The sequence below is a fragment of the Podarcis pityusensis genome (assembly GCF_964106645.2).
Source record: "Podarcis pityusensis genome assembly, chromosome: 8".
NCBI lineage: Eukaryota > Metazoa > Chordata > Lepidosauria > Squamata > Lacertidae > Podarcis > Podarcis pityusensis.
Genome location: NC_138033.1, coordinates 20310572 through 20327224, shown reverse-complemented (window position 1 = coordinate 20327224; position 16653 = coordinate 20310572).

The window sequence follows — 16653 nt, the reverse complement described above, 5'->3', positions numbered from 1 at the left end:
TCCTGCTGAACGGAAGCTGGCAAACTGCACACACAGTCTTCTCTTGTTTTTAATTAAAGGCACTCTCACCCACCTGGAGATTCAAGGCCTTCACCTGCTACCTGGAGGGGGCCGGGCAAGCCTGGAGACTTGCAGGTCAGACCTAGACATCAGGCAACCCTAGTTATGATTCTGATCTTAGCAGCAGCCAGGATTTGGATGTGGAGGACTGCTGTGTATCTAGATGAAAATGTGGCAGTCGGAGTCCTTCCATAGGGGAACTGGGCAATGCTCTCCTGAATGTGCTCCCTGGCTGTTCCCATCCCTCACCCTCCACACTGTCCTCTTATTTCAGACCCCAGCTGAGGGGAAATAAATTAAAGGTGTCAGGAAGGTGATTGCACTTGAAATACTCTGCACAGTTCTGGTCAAAAAGGATACTGTTGAGATGGAAAATGTGCAAGAAAGGGTGGAGAGTGTCGCCTTGGAGGATTGCATTTGGGGCTTTTTAGGAGAGTAAAGGGGACATGCTCTCACACTCCTCTTTATTCTCCACCCAAGCAAACAAGAAGCATGACCAGAGTTCACAAGCACATTCCAGCCAGGCAAAAATGTCTGGAGTGCAAAGGAGGGTCAACGAGGGGTGTCCCTTGGAGGGGGGTGAAATCTACAGGCCAGTTTTACCCCCTGGTCCGGAGGTTCCCCACCCCTGATTTTAATGAGATCCTAATGAGAGGAATGGGACATGGGTGGCGCTGTGGGTTAAACCACAGAGCCTAGGACTGCTGATCAGAAGGTCGGCGGTTCAAATCCCCGCGACGGGGTGAGCTCCCGTTGCTTGGTCCCAGCTCCTGCCAACCTAGCAGTTTGAAAGCATCTCAAAGTGCAAGTAGATAAATAGGTACCGCTCCGGCGGGAAGGTAAACGGCGTTTCCGTGCGCTGCTCTGGTTCGCCAGAAGCGGCTCAGTCATGCTGGCCACATGACCCAGAAGCTGTATGCCGGCTCCCTCGGCCAATAAAGCGAGATGAGCACCGCAACCCCAGAGTCGGTTACGACTGGACCTAGTGGTCAGGGGACCCTTTACCTTTAATGAGATGAATGCAAGTTTTACAAACGACTAACCAAAGAAGGGGAGTACCAAAGTGGGGCAGGCAGGGAGAACAGACAAACCCATGGAGGAGAGGACAATCAACAGCTCCTTGCCATGGTGACTATTGCCTCTGCCTCTACATTTGGAGGTAGCGATGCTTCTGAGTGCCAATTGATGGAAACCACAGGAAAGGAGAGTGCTCTTGCGCTCAGGTCCTGCTTGTAGCAGCTGGACTAGTTGGGCCACTGGTCTGATCCCGCAGCTCTTAGATGGGACCTGAGAGAAACCCAAGCAGGCGGGATTCTCCATCTATAGCTCTGTCTAGCCAACCCTTCCCTGCCTCTCCCCCCCCACCTTGTGGCCTCGCTTTGCCCACGCTCCACCGGATGGCACAGCAGGCTCTCCCCTATAATTGGGCTGGTCACTCCCTGATGATCTCACTGCCCTGCTATGCCATTGGGATTAAGTCAGACACCTGCCATCTCGGCCAAGGGTGTAATTACCAGCCTTGCTCTGGGAGCTTGGAAGAGAAGGTGGCAGCCAGTTAGCGGGCGAGGCTGCAGCATGTACGGGAGGCGTGCCGGCATTTGTTCTCTTTGCGAAAATCGCAGGCCCTCAAATGCTTGGTTAAGGGGTAGGGGTGGGGCAGATGAGTGCTTCCTTTCATAGCCATGTGAATGTTGTGCTGGGGGCAATTTGGTTTCCTAATGGTGGTTCATATTTCTTAAGAGGTATGAGGCTTGCAAGTCGCTCACCAGCAACTTCCCCAGAGCACACTCTTGTCTGCATCTACCCCAGACCCTATTACATACAGGGATAGCCAATGCAGTGCCCTGCAAATGTTTCTGGATTCTAGCTGCCATTAGCCCTAGCAAACACAACTTGCAGTCAGCAATGACGGGAGAAGTAGTTCAAAAACAGAGTGGCACGCTGGCTATGCCTGGGTCAGACCAATGTCAGACTAGGACTGGGTTCAAATCTCCACTCATCCCTAAAGCTCACACTGGTCAGCTTTGGGCCAGTTGCCATCTCTCAGCCTTACCAATTTTGCTGTGAAGATCAGTCATGGGGAAGAACTGCACCCAGAAGCGGATTTAGGGGAGCGTGACTGTTTCCGCCATACTGGACACTGAGCCTAGGGGGCGCCGCAAAGAGCACCACAACAATGACATAGTGAAACGAGTTGAATAGAAAGTGAGAGGCAGGGAATTGTGGCCCTGTGCAGGGTGCTGCTGAAATTTGGAAGACCAAATCCGCCCCTGCGGCACCCCATGATTTACAGGAAGGTCATGGCAAGAGGGAGACCATCCTGGCCCCACCCACAAGCCAGTGAAGGAGCAGCTGTTCCAGTGCTAGCTTTCCTCTCCCTCCCCAGTCCTTTTTCCTTTTCTGCTGCATCTGGTAGTTTATGAGCCTGCAACAGTGGCAGACTTTGGGCTTTAAAATTCCAGCAGTGCCCTGTGCAATGCCAAAATTTGGCACCCCTGCCCGACTCTCGCCTTCCATTGTTTGTCATCATTGCAGCACCCCCTGCGGTGCCCTCTCAGCAGGCAAACCAGTTGCAGTCCCCTAAATTGGCCTCTGCCTGCAGGTAGGGGCTGTCTTAGCAATCAGTGCAGCTCCAGTTCTCAAAAGTTGCCCTGGCTGCCTGCATGCTGCTGGGTCAGGTTCCTGTATTAATTTACAAAGCCGTAGCAACTTGGGTGCAGGATACCTTAATTCCTGGTTCCTTATATCCCTGCCCAGTCACTCAGTTCCTGGGGGCAGTCACTGGCAGTGATCTCCTGTGACCCAGATGCACAGCTCATATCCTCCAGGAGCCATGCGTTTAGTGCTGTGGGTCCAATTGTGTGGACCCCCCTTCCAGCTGAAATCAGACAGCCCCCCAGACCTGTTGAAGGTCTGACACCAATGAAGACTTAAAAAAAACCTGCAGGTGCTTTTGCCTAATATGCACAGCTTTGCGAGCAACCTCTCCTCATATAACGCATTGTGGTGTGTGGTTTTCAGTATTATATATGCCTTTATGCACAGTGTGCCCTCATATATACAGTTTTCTACAGACTGCTTGGCCAGAGAACTGCAGGTTAAAGGCCTATGTGGAAGAGCAGCTGCTTTCACATTCAGAAAGACCCAGTTTCAGTCCTTGGGTATCCTGGAGAATTTCCCCTGTCTGAATGTCCAGAGAGCTGCTGCCCGTCAGCAAAGAGAATATTGAGTTTGGTGGAACTGGTGATCTGCCTTGGTAGAAGGCTCCTTCCTATGTTCTGAGTCTAGTTTTAGGAGTTAGCGCTTGTTGGACACACACTGGCCAAACGAAGCAAAATGAGAGTTCCTAATGTCCCAGTTAAGCAACAGAGAGATTGATATCCATTGTTATTCAGCTAAACCACTTTCTTGGGAGGAGCCCCATTAAAGTAATCACTCTCATTTAGAGATTCCATATTAAGTAGCTGCTGGAGGCTGTGTGATGATTTTGCACAGGTGGCACAGAGCAGCCTCTGCTAGCCCGATGCCAAACATTGACAGAAGAGAGAGAGAGAGAGAGAGAGAGAGAGAGAGAGAGAGAGATGCCACTGTTGGAGCTGGCATCAGGGTTTGGCATCATCGGCCAGCTGCCAAGCCCCAGTTTCCTGGAAGAGCCTTTGGCTATCAAGAGGTTCAATTCTTCCTCGTTGCCACTGCTACTTCCCCATGTGGTCCCTCCACAGCTGGATCTCTGGCCAAGTGAGTTGACCAGGGCCAGCCAACGGGCTGCTCTCCAGATGTTGGACCTCAACATCTCTCTGACTATTTACAGTGTTTGCTGCCCCTGGAGTCGATGGTGACATTGGTGGGGAAGTGATGAGGGTGAGTGCTAAAGGGTGATGCACCACAGCCAAACACTGGCCAGTATGCCTGTGCAGCGGTAGCAAGGAGGATGCATGGATTCCCAGGGATTGTGCTAGTGCACACAGGAGGCTATCTTTATAGTTGGGGAGGAGGGTGGCCCTCTTGGGGATATTCTAGGCCAGGGTTAGGGAGCTGCCTTTAATCCTGAGAGCCACATGCCTTCATTGGCAAACTGCCATGGGCTGCATGCCAGCAGCAGGCAGGCCACAGCCAAAGTGCGACGGGTCAATGGATGTCATGACTCCCACACTTCTACAGTAAGCTGCATTTCAGCCATGCAAAATTCAGACGCCCACATACCTCCATCCAGGCAAGCTGGAGGCATGATCACAGTCCAGGACATATCCCAGCCAGACAAAAGCACTCGAGCACACAGAACAAGGCCAATAGAGTGCATGGTCTGGGGTGAGGGAGAGTGGCGTGAAGTGACTCCTCAAGGGCGAGATAGAGAAGCCTAGAAGGTCATATCTGGATCAGAGACTTGAGGTTCTCAATCATTAAAGGTAAAGGTAAAGGTAAAGGGACACCTGACCATTAGGTCCAGTCGTAGCTGACTCTGGGGTTGTGGCGCTCATCTTGCTTTATTGGCCGAGGGAGCCGGTGTACAGCTTCCAGGTCATGTAGCCAGCATGATTAAGCTGCTTCTGGTGAACCTGAGCAGCGCACGGAAAAGCGTTTACCTTCCTGCCAGAGTGGTACTTATTTATCTACTTGCACTTTGACATGCTTTTGAACTGCTAGGTTGGCAGGAGCAGGGACAGAGCAACGGGAGCTCACCCCCTCATGGGGATTCGAACCGCCGACCTTCTGATCAGCAAGCCCTAGGCTCTGTGGTTTAACCCAACCATTAGACTCATGGAATTAATGCCCATAACTAAGTCAGGTCCGTTAAGTTCAATGGGTCTGCTTTAAGTAATATTTGTGCTTTTCTGGATGACCCAAATTACAAGAGAGGAGATTCTGACCAAACATTAGGAAGAACTTTCTGATAGCCTCACAGGGTTTGACCACAGAATGGACTCCCTTGGAAGGTGGTAGACTCTCCTTCCTTGGAGGCTTTCTGAACAGAGGTTGGATGAGTGTCAGAATTTCTTTAGCTGTGATCCCTGCATTGCAGGACAGAAAACTCGATGACCCTGGAGGTCCCTTCCAACTCTACAGTGCTATGATCTCAGAGAATAATGCTACCATTCTGTTTGTGTTTACCTCAGAGAACGGCCCGCTGAACCCAGTGAGAGTTGCTTCAGTAAGATAACAGTGTTATCAGTGACCAGGATTGCTCTGAGGAACTTGGGCAAATTCCTAATCTGAGTGACTGCACAGTCCTGTGGCTGGCCTGCTGTTGTGTATTAGCTGTGGAGAAAGATGGCCGCAGTTCCCTAGAGCCGACCGCCCAGCCAAGCGCGACTCAACAAGAAACCTATACCGGTGTCAGAGAGGGGAAATGTAGAAATGTTCCGACCTTTGAGCAGAAGATAGCACCTCTCACAAATGTGAATCTGACAGTGTCGGTGTTTGTTTTTGTTTTTCCCAAGACATTTTCATCTGGGGACAGGATCTGTCATGAGCCTCAGATTCTGGGAAATTGCATTCCGCGAAGGTGTGGCACAACGCCCTTCCTAGCTCTCCAGAATTTCATTTTGGGTGAGGTACCAACATATTTTTTTGTTGTTTTTTTTGCTTTTAAAAAAGAACCTCATTTTCCTGCGTGAAGCAGCAAGGCGATGATGCTAATCAACACTTCAATTTATCACATGGAAGTGCCTGCTCTGGGGAAAGAAGACTTGCACCTTAGAAATGGTTCAGATGGGGGTTTTTTTTTGGGGGGGGGGGAATCTGCCACCTTCCAGTTGCAAGGAACTTTAAAATCCATCACAGAGGGAATCAGAGGCAGAAAAATATAAGAACTTTCTATCAAACCAAACTGGCCCAAGGTTAGAAAACAGCAGCTGCCAACTTAGTACTTATTCCTAAAAATGTGTGAGGTGGGTCTAGGAGCCACCATTTTTTATTTCCCACAATGCCCCTGACATGATGTCACTCTGGGGCATTGTGGGTCATTAAGGTGGCAGCCGCCATCTGCTGCAGGGCACTATGCCAAGGGCTCCCTTATATATATATATATATATTTATTAATTAATTAAACAAGCCCACTAAACTAATCTTCATAAAATGAATGTGAAAAGTCTTAAAGCGCATTGCACCATGGGCTGACAGTGTCCTTTTGCCCTGGCAGCATGAGCAACCAATATCTGCACATCATCAGAGAGAGAGAGGTGTTGGACCAGAGTTTTTCACACAGGGGAGCATGCAAAAAACCAAAAACGTCATCCCCACTAGCAGAAGTGGTACAGCCCATTCTGCCACCTTATTCCCTGGGGACTGCAAGATAACCAGCAAACAGGCAGGGGTGTGTGCAGAGCTAAGTAATTACAGAGCAGGTTGCAACCCTGTTGATTTCAAGGTGAATCCACAGCACTGCTTTTTCCTTCCTCCGTGCAATTATCGCTCTGCAAACTCTAGCTTTCTGCTCAAAGTAGATAATGATGGAACTGTGTGATTTGCACACTTTGCATAATTTAACCCATTACAACAAACCTGCAAGGTAGGCCTATAATAACATCATTGCAGAGACAGAGGGATAATGGATTTACCCATTGAATTTAGGGGTGAGTGATTATTCCCTTCATTTCCAGTGTTAAGTCAGTGAGTGCCATTGCTTATGTGACCCAATTGACCCCACCTGTGCACTAGAAGCAGATATCAGTAGGCTGGAGAGAGAGCTTCAAGGTTAGTAGAAATGTATGATCATTTTAAAGAAGAATAAACCCAAAGTAGGGAGGATGAAGATCTGCAAAAAAAGCCCATTGAGGACTGGACATGGTTAGTGGCTGGCCACAGAATGCTGACCAGCTGTTGGAATGCAGGAAACAGAAGAGGGGAAATGGAATGGAGTATGCAATGGAGGGTATGGCTGGCTGGAACCCTAAACAGGAGCACTCTACATGCCGCATTTTTCAAAAAAAATAATAATTTTTGCAGGTCTCCCGTTGTCATTTGCAATTCATAGTGCTTGTTCCTGGCTGTATCAGTGCTAGAGCGCATACCCTGAAGGCAAAAGACCGCACATTCAAGCTCCATCTGCAGAATGCAACATCATACCACTTTAAACAGCCACGGCTCCCCCCACTCCCCCCACAAAAAAGACAGTCATTGGAACTGCAGTTCATTAAGGGTGCTGACAGTTGCATTCCGTCCAAGATTCCTGGGACCAAAATTGCGACACTCCTTTTTCGGTCCTGTGCTCTCGTGCATACGTGAGACCAAAAGACACTTCTTCCAGTCCTCTGGTGCAACTCAACTGTCTCGCACCAGAGTGCTGGACCAATAAGAAGCCAGGATTGGTTGGCTTCTGTGATTCCAGGATGTCCCACTTAAAATGGGACAATTGAGGGGTATGCAGTTGTTAGGATACCCCCTGTCCCCTTTACAGAGCTACAGCTTCCAGAGTGGTTTAATAGCCAATCTTTCTTCCCATGGAATTCTGGGAATGGTAAAAGGTAAAGGACCCCTGGACAGTTAAGTCCAGTCAATGGCGACTATGGGGTTGCGGTGTTCATCCCGCTTCAGGCCGAGGCGGCTGGCGTTTGTCCACAGACAGCTTTCTGGGTCATGTGGCCAGCATGACTAAACCGCTTCTGGCACAATGGGACACCGTGACAGAAACCAGAGTGCATGAAACGCTGTTTAGCTTCCTGCCGCAGTGGTACCTATTCATCTACTTGCACTGGCATGCTTTCGAACTGCTAGGTTGTCAGGAGCCGGGACAGAGCAATGGGAGCTCACCCCATCATGGGGTTTCGAACCGCTGACCTTCTGATCGGCAAGCCCAAGGGGCTCAGTGGTTTAGATCACAGTGCCACCCGCATCCCTCTGGGAATGGTATCTGTATGATGGCAATATTTATTTATTTAATAAAATGATATATACTGCTTGATTGTAAGGGGAAACCTCCTAACTACTCTCAGGACCCTTCAGAAACTACAGTTCCCAGGATCCTTTGGGGGAAACTATTACCATTTAAAGTGGTATGATACCATTTTAAATGTATAGTGTGGAAGGGGGCTTAATCTCTAACACCTCCAGGTCGGACTATGATGGCAAACTACTCCTGTCTGAGACCCTGGAGATCTCTTGTCAGTATCCTGCATTAGATGGCATGATGGTCTGATTCAGTATAAGACAGCTTCCTCTATTCTGCTGTTCTTAGCGATGACTATCCCAGATGTTGTTGCTTATTAGATTTACATGCTGCTGTTTCAATCAAATACACAATTTTGGATGATCTACAGATTCCATTTCTCTCACCTCTACATTTCTGCGACTCTCCAAAGGCATGCAAAGAAAGCTTATCTGGTTCCTCATTTATATGGGCATTTTATGCACGAAGGGGGAAAATAATAAGGCTGTTTTTTCCTCCCCCCTCCTCCTCCCCCAGCTTCTTCTTCCAGCAAGTTTTCCTTTTTTATCAAGATGGCAAAACTTTCATCACTGAAAATGAATTAGGCATGGAGACACATTCAAATAACAGCACAATTTCCTTTGATCAAATCATGGAAAGGCGAAATAAGCCCGACATCAAAGGTATGTAAGGAAATGTATCCATTTTTGCTTCATGGTATGTTTTGATAATCAGGGAGGCTCTCCTCACCTAATCACCAGCCCATTTTGGGGTAGCAGAATAGAGCATATTCCGAAATAGGCTGGTCACTGAAGCAAGGCTCTTGCTTCTCACAGAGCTCCCCCTAGAGTATAGAGGTGGGATAACAGCCCAAAGGGTGAAACAGATTGAGTTGTTAAATAGGATAGCAAGGAGAAGGTTGGGGTCTAGTCTAGTCTTCTCCTTAGCTGCTAGATTTCCACATACATGGAGATATTTCTTTTGTATTTTTACACCAAGGAAACACACCTGTTTCCCCTCTAGGCTACAGTTTTAGGAGGAGCTTTACCATTTTATATTTCTGAGCTTCCCAGGACAAATTCCCGAGAGAAAGTGTAGTGTAGTGGTTAGAGTGTTGGACTAGAGATGGGAAACCCCAGATTCAAGTCCTTGCTTGGCCATGAAGTTCCCACTTGGGAACCTTCAGTTTGTCACAAAGGCTGCAACTCTATTTCCTCTTACCTGGGAGTAAACCCCATTTAATCCCATTGGAGTTGGCACAGTTAGGATTCCAGCCTAACCTGTGAGATTGCTGCAAGAATAAAACAGGGAAAGGGAGGACCAGGTACATTGTTTTGAGCTCCTTGGACAAAAGGTGGGATATTAATGTAAGTAATCGCAATAGCAAGAGTTGTGTGTCTTAGGTTGTCAATTATCACTCATCCCTTGGTATCAGTAGGTTGTCACAGGAACAGATGAAGCTATGGCTCATCTAGCTGAGTATACCAAAGGCAGGGAACTTGCGGCTCTCCAGATGTTGCTGGACTGCAACTCCCATCAACCCCAGCCAGTTAGGCCAACGGTCTGGGGTGATGGGAACTGTAGTTCTGAAAGGCCCCAGATTCCTCATACCTGCTCCACTCTAAATGAAAGGTAGCAGCCCTCAAAAGTCTGAGGCACAAGCTTTTCCCAGACCTTTCAAAGTAGAGCGATGCTGGGGATCGAACCCAAGACCTTCTGCCTGCCAAGCACATGCTCTTACCACTGAGCTATGGCCCTCCCTAGAGGACCTACAGCCAAATCCAGTCATCACTCCAAGATGCACGTTAGTTTCTTGCACTGCTTCTACACAGAAGATTTGGTCTAAGGATCCAACACAGCAAATGTTCTTATTTTCCAGAAATGGAGCGAGGGTATGGAATTGCCCTAAGGTGACTATGGTGCGGGACATAACTCAGACAGAAGAGCATAGGATTCTGAATCTTAGGGTTGTGGGTTCAAATCCCACGTGGGGGGGGGGGAGCTCATGGCTTTGAGAAGGGAAAGAAAGTGTTAACCCGCATGTGTATATCTGAATGGACAGTCCCACTTCAGAATACAGGTGGGGAAAACTCCTTTCTGAACGTCGTCCTATATGACAAAACAGCAACTTTTGCAAGCAAGAATTTGGCACATTAGTCAACCAGCTGGAACCCTTCTCCCTTATGTGCTTATTCCTCATTTTAATGGCATCACTCCAGGGCATTATGGGAAATTTGAAATCAGTGGTAGGGAACCTTAGGCCAGGGGGGCCAAATGCTCCTTTCTAGGTGTTTCCGTCTGGCCCTTGGAATTCTGCATAGGCCACACCCCTCTCTGCAGGCCACGCCTCTTGCTGTCCTTTCTTGGTGCCCTCAGTGTATTTGCCTGACTGGAATGAATCCCTCAACTCTTACCAATGCCTCTTGTTTGTCTGCATAGACAGCGGAGGTGAGTGCGGTTAGAAACTACCCTACAGTACCAAGTGAAAATTGGCCTTCGTTGCCCCGCCCCCTTTCACATTTGGCCCCACCCACCATTGTTATGTGGCCCTCAGAAAGCTGCCCAGAAGAGAACGTGGTCCTTGGGCTGGGAAAGCTTCCCGGCCTGGCTTTTAAATGGTGGCCAGCAGCCCAAACCCAGCCACTGCTGCCACATAAGCCCCCAGTGGGGAAAGGCGTAGCCAGGAGAGCTGAAGCAGGCATTGGTGGCAGCGGGTCTTGCCTTCCAGGCCTGGGGGCAGGCAGGGACAGAGGCAGACTCATTTCCCTCATGGCTGGGGTTAGGGCACAGCAGTTGGCATACTGCCCATTGGCCAAGGCGCTCGGCAAGCTCTCATTCAGAAACCAGAGGGTTTGATTTCTTCCTGGCTCTCAAAGAAGTTATTTTACATTTGTTGTGCCCCTCATCCACTGTTGCTGCATTATCCATTCTCTGGCAAAAAGGGTTGCGCGCTTCGAAGCTTGCCTTCTGTGCAGGAAAACCGGTTCTCCTCTTCTTCTTCTTCTTCTTCTTCTTCTTCTTCTTCTTCTTCTTCTTCTTCTTCTTCCTCTGCTCTCCATTCACATTTCCAAATGCCTTTCTCTGTGCTTCACATTTAGATTGAAGAAGGGGCGGTGGAGAAGGAAGGTCCACGGAAAAGAAGAAGAAAAAAGTCTCCTGGAATGTGTTGTAATGTTCTCTTCCCTCCCTCTCCTCGACTCCTCTCCCAGGCTTGGAACCCTCCCAGTTTTTCTCTGCAAGCTGGGGTGTGTGGCGCCTTTCCCAGTAGCACACACTGGATATGTTGTTTTCATGAGCCTCCTTTGGAGCAGGAGCAGGAATCAAGAGTGGAAAACACACACACACACACACACACACACACACACCCCAAATTTGCGTGGCCAGCATGCTCTGGATGGGCCATCTGCTTGAGCTCAGTGTCCAAGCCGAATTTTGCTGGACGGCTTTGAAGGTCGCTGAGCAGAGAGAAGCAGAGAGCTCACATATTTTCACACATAAACACTACCTAGATGAGAGGAGGAGGAGAAGGAGGAAGCAGGCAGTGCGCACAACTCCCATATGGTTATTAAGCATGCTCTTCACACACACACATTATATATTATGTATACATATATCCAAATGCATACAGTACTTGAACTCCATCTGGGGAACATCCAATGCACACAACACAAGAAAGAGCTCCATGGCAGTGGCGGATAAGCAGGACGCTCTCTGTATTATATATAAGCAAAATCTGGCAGGCAACAGCATCCATATAGGATAAATATACCAGCATCTGAGCTCTGTGGCCCTGATCCAATGAGAGTCACTAACTTAAAAGGGTTTTGCATGCAAGTCATTCCTACCGGAGAACGGCAAGGCAGGGACTCAGATCAGAGGTGCTTTTCTGAGCTGTGGCCCAGAAGTGTTGTTTGCTGAGCCTGCCGGAATTGTGACCATTTCCCCAGATGAAGAAGGCACCTTATGCCTGGGTTCACAGTCACCCCTATGGAATGGAGGTCACCAGGGGCTTCTTGGAGTTTTGTAATATTCATCTTTGTCTGCATATATACAGGTTGAGCATAGATGGTGGCACGCAGCCTGGGCACACTGCCAGCAGACAGCCAAAGTTGACTGTCTTGGCATCAGGTCTAAAATTATTACTAACCCTAAGATTATTACAGCGCACACACTCTGTCTTGCACGCTTTCAAAACTGTGATCCACTGGTCTTTACACAAAGAGATAACCTTGTTCCCTTGGCTAGAGAAGGGCAGAGCCACAGCAAGGTGGAAGGGGCACATGGGGCACCACACGTCCGAGACACGCGGGTGCCCTGCAGCTCCCCTACAGCTGAGGGGGAGAGGGCAGGAGGACTCCTTGGAGGCTCTGTGGTGTGCCCTGCCCCATGGGCAGTTTGCCGTGCCCCATGGGCATCTTGGTCCGCCCCTGGCACCCGAGTGGCTAGCTATACTGCTGGAGAAGGGGGGGGGTAGGCAGAACTAGAGCAGGACAGATTTGTCCATTTTGGTTTCTCTCAGGCCCCAGCTACGAACATAGGAAGAGCCTGCTGGATTAGGCCAATGGCTCATCTAGTCCAGAATTCCTGTTATCGAAGTTGCCTGTGGGAAAGCCACAAGCAGGATCTGAGCGCAAGGGGACTCTCCCCTCCTGCGGTTTCCAGCAACTGGTATTCTAATAATAAATTTTATTAGTATTTTCCGCACAACAACAACAACACGAAAAATATCAACAATACACAAAACACAAAAACCAGCATACAAAATAACAACAAATCCATATCTTACAAATTAATAATATAAACACTAAAAAGAAAAACAAACACTGACTTCTACCAATCCCACAGCACCTCCTTTACCTCTCATTGTATCATCCTGTTTTCCTTATCATCTCTATCCTAGCATCTAGATATAAATCCCTCTTTCTTATCCTTTCACTTCACAAGGTTATTCCACTCAGCCAGATTTCTGTCCTCGAACCTTGGCTTTTAAGGTATTCATTTAGGCACTCCCATTCCTTTTTCACTTCACTTTTTGGTTTTTGTCTTATTATATCTGTCAATTTGGCTAATTCTAAATATTCTGAAAGCTTACATAACCATTCTCCAGCAACTGGTATTCAGAAGCCTTACTGCCTCCAGCTGTAGAGGCCGAGCAAAGCCATCATGGGTAGTAGCCATCGATAGCCCTCTTCTCCAGGAATGTCTCTTTTAAAGTCATCAGATAACGGCCAGTGTGCCCTGAAGGAGGTGGGAGGGTGCTGTCTCACAGCTAATTCTCTCCTTTAACAATATACACAAACTAAAAGGTAAAGGTAAAGGACCCCTGACAGTTAAGTCCAGTCGCAGACGACTCTGGGGTTGTGGCGCTCATCTCGTTTTACAGGCCAAGGGAGCCGGCGTTTGTCCATAGACAGTTTTTCCTGGTCATGTGGTCAGCATCACTAAGCCGCTTCTGGTGAACCAGAGCAGCGCACGGAAACGCCGTTTACCTTCCCGCCGGAGTGGTACCTATTTATCTACTTGCACTGGTGTGCTTTCGAACTGCTAGGTTGGCTGGAGCTGGGACTGAGCAACGGGAGCTCACCCCGTCTCAGGGATTCGAACCGCCGACCTGATCGGCAAGCCCAAGAGGTTCGGTGGTTTAGACCACAGTGCTACCTGCGTCCCATACACAATCTACCCATCTGATAATACCCCACTGAGCACCAATCTACAGATTAAATTAAGTGTGCAATGGCATTTAACGTGGCTGGGGCTTTTTTTGTTTTTTTGTTTGTTCTTTAAGTGCAGTCAATTGGATCTCGTGCAGAGGAGGGGCACAAGCTCCTGATGCAGAGCTTCAGCTTTTCTGTATTGCCATCTACTCACTGATGTGGGAGAGAGACGGAGTTGAGCTCACAAGTGCCACCTGGCTACTCCCCTTCCAGGAAAGGGGGGAGGGCCACAGGTAAAGCAGTTCCCCAAAATTTTGCAGTGTGGTTTTCTAGCCAAGGAAGCTGCACAAAGTGCATCCGCTTAGGTATTACTGAAAATGAATGCATTCTATCCAGAGAAATTGCTCTGCAAAACTGTGCATACACATCAAGCAAGATTGCATTTAAAAATGTGCGCATTAGGGAAAAGTCTCAGTGAAAAACTGATACTTTTCATGAGAACCTTAATAAAAGGGGGGGGGGGCAAAATGATGCCGGAATGTGAAGAACTGAACTCAAGACCACAAAAAATGAGAAAGTCAGAGAAACTGAAATTTATATATTTGCTCAACTCCTACTTGCATGCAAATTCAATGGGTTAGAGCAGCAAGGCTAGGCCTGCTCAGAGCCAGCCTGTTGAATTTAATGGGCATGGCTGATTTAGGTGCATTCATGTCAATGGGGGGGGGGCAGTGCTTTTCTTCTAGAAAATAAGGTGCTGGTACTCACCATGAAGTTGTTGCAATAAGGGCCACATTTCTAACCAGTGCTTTTCTTCTAGAGAAAAAGGTCCCAGTACAGTGGTACCTCAGTTCTCAAACACCTTGGTACTCAAAACAACTTGGAACCCAAACACTGCAAACTTGGAAGTAAGTGTTCCAGTTTGTGAATTTTTTCAGAAGCCAAACGTGCTCCGTTTTGAGTGTTACACTTCCGTTTTGAGTGCCACACATCCGTTTTGAGTGCCACACTTCTGTTTTCAGTGTTACGCTGAGGTCTGTCTGTATTTGCTATTTATTTTGCATTTTTGTGGCTCTTTTTTTTGTGACTGTGTGGAATCCAGTTCAGCAACTGATTGATTGATTGTGTGATTGCAGTACATTGTTTATCACTTTGATTTTATGGATCAATGGTCTCATTAGAGAGTAAAATTCATGTTAAACGGCCGTTTTAGAGGTTGTTTTTTAAAAGTCTGGAACGGATTAATCTATTTTGCATTACTTTCTATGGGAAAGTGCTCCTTGGTTTTGGAACGTTTTGGTTTTGGAAAGGACTTCCGGAACGGATTAAGTTTGAGAACCAAGGCACCACTGTACTGCCTACCCATGAGAATCACAGAAAAAACCACTGATGGAGGGGATACTCTGAGTAGTATTTGGCTGGATGCAAGCCAATGGCTACTAGCCCCAATGGTTATGTTTTCCCTCCTTTGTCAGAGGTGATATGCCTCTGCCAGTTTCTGGGAAACACAAGTGGAGAGATCAGCGCTCTTCTGCTCAGGTCCTGCTTTCAGGCTTCCCAGAGACATCTGACTGGCCGCACTGAAAACAGGATGCTCAACTAGATGTGCCATTGTTCTGATCCAGCAAGCTTTTCCTTGTGCTCTTCAGTAGTTCCAAGTTAAGTCCCCAGCATCTCTAGGTAGCATGGGCATAGCCAGGGGGGCAGGGGAGCAGCTGCCCCCCATCAAGTAAATAAATAAAAATACTTAACTGACTCACCAATCACATCGCAGTTAGCTTGGTCCTGCCCCCCCCCCCAACATAAGTCCTGGCTACGCCCATGTCAGGTAGGGCTCAGAAAGATTCCTGGACAGCCAGACATTCTGCAACTGTGAGTACCCGGGAGCCATCGTGGTGTAGTGGTTAAGAGCGGTGGACTCGTAATCTGGTAAACCGGGTTCACGTCTCCGCTCCTCCACATGCAGCTGCTGGGTGACCTTGGGCCAGTCACACTTCTCTGAAGTCTCTCAGCCCCACTCACCTCACAGAGTGTTTGTTGTGGTGGAGGAAGGGAAAGGAGAATGTTAGCCACTTTGAGACTCCTTTGGGTAGTGATAAAGCGGGATATCAAATCCAAACGCTTCTTCTTCTTCTACCTGGATTTGTTTTATTTCCCACCTGCTGCCTCATTCCTCTTCCCCACCCCCAATTTTGTTTCCTGCCTTGGAGTGCATGCATGAAAGACATCGTTTTAAAGGCCATCGTTTTGGCCTTCCAGATGTTGTTGGACTGCAGTTCCCATCAGGCTCAGCCAGCAGGGGGTGATGGGAGCTGTAGTAGAACAACATCTGGAGAGCCAGGGGTTCCCCAGTCCCTGTTTTCATTTGAAAACTGCCTCGGCCGCTTTGGAAGAAAGACAGCATCTCTCAACGGTGTAAGCGAATCAACCAATCGATGTGGAGTTTTCTTGCTGGCTCCATCCACACCTATGGTTAAAGCTCACCTCTCCCTACCCTGCACCCCAGAATCCTGGGAACTGTAGTTCACCTGTCACAGAACTGCAATTCCTTTTGGGAATTATAGGCACAGAACTACCCAATCTGTACAGAAACTTATTCATGTATGCTGCTACAGCGGCAAAGAATGTTGCTTGCCCCCAAAATGGAAAGAAGTAGAAATCCCAGCAAAAGAAGAATGGATACAAAAAATGTATGGAATATGCAGAAATGGCAAAACTTACCGGAAAAATAAGAAATCAAGATAACAAACTATTTTTTTTAATAAAAGAATGGAAATGTTTTATTGAATATTTACAGACAAATTGTAAACAGATAAGAACATTGGCAGGATTGTTGTAATAACCTGCAGTTTCATAAGAGTATATATTTTAAGTAGATGAATAAATGAACAAATTATGTTAATTTGGATAATTTGGGCAGAAGATATTAAAAAATAAATTTGAGGAACCGCAGAAAGAGGGGCAAGGAAGTCAAGTTTTGAAATGTTAGAATGACTGTAAAATTATTGAAATGTATAAACCTGTAAATCATAAATAGTTTTTTTAAGAGCTGCAATTCCCTGCATCCTTAACAAA